Here is a 277-nt window from a genome sequence, read left to right as displayed (position 1 = left end):
TGATCCCCTCATCTCAAGGCAGCATTTTCAGTGAGAGCAACATTTCCAAGCGACTTCTTCCCAGAATCAGCTTTATGTGACTTTCTTACCTGGGCTATTGAGTGTGCATCAAGACAAACACTGGTGTAAATGTTTGTGAATCTTCAGTCATTTATTTTTTGCTGTTGCTTGGAAGGTTCTCATTTGTCCCCATCTAATAACTGGCCCTATTAACAGCACAATACTTTATGCTGAAAAATGGCGTTAAAAGGAACTGAACACAAAAAAAAAATCTGCG

This window comes from Neolamprologus brichardi, chromosome 12 (assembly GCF_056152115.1).
Source record: "Neolamprologus brichardi isolate AB-2024 chromosome 12, ASM5615211v1, whole genome shotgun sequence".
Lineage (NCBI taxonomy): Eukaryota > Metazoa > Chordata > Actinopteri > Cichliformes > Cichlidae > Neolamprologus > Neolamprologus brichardi.
This window is presented reverse-complemented; position numbering follows the sequence as displayed.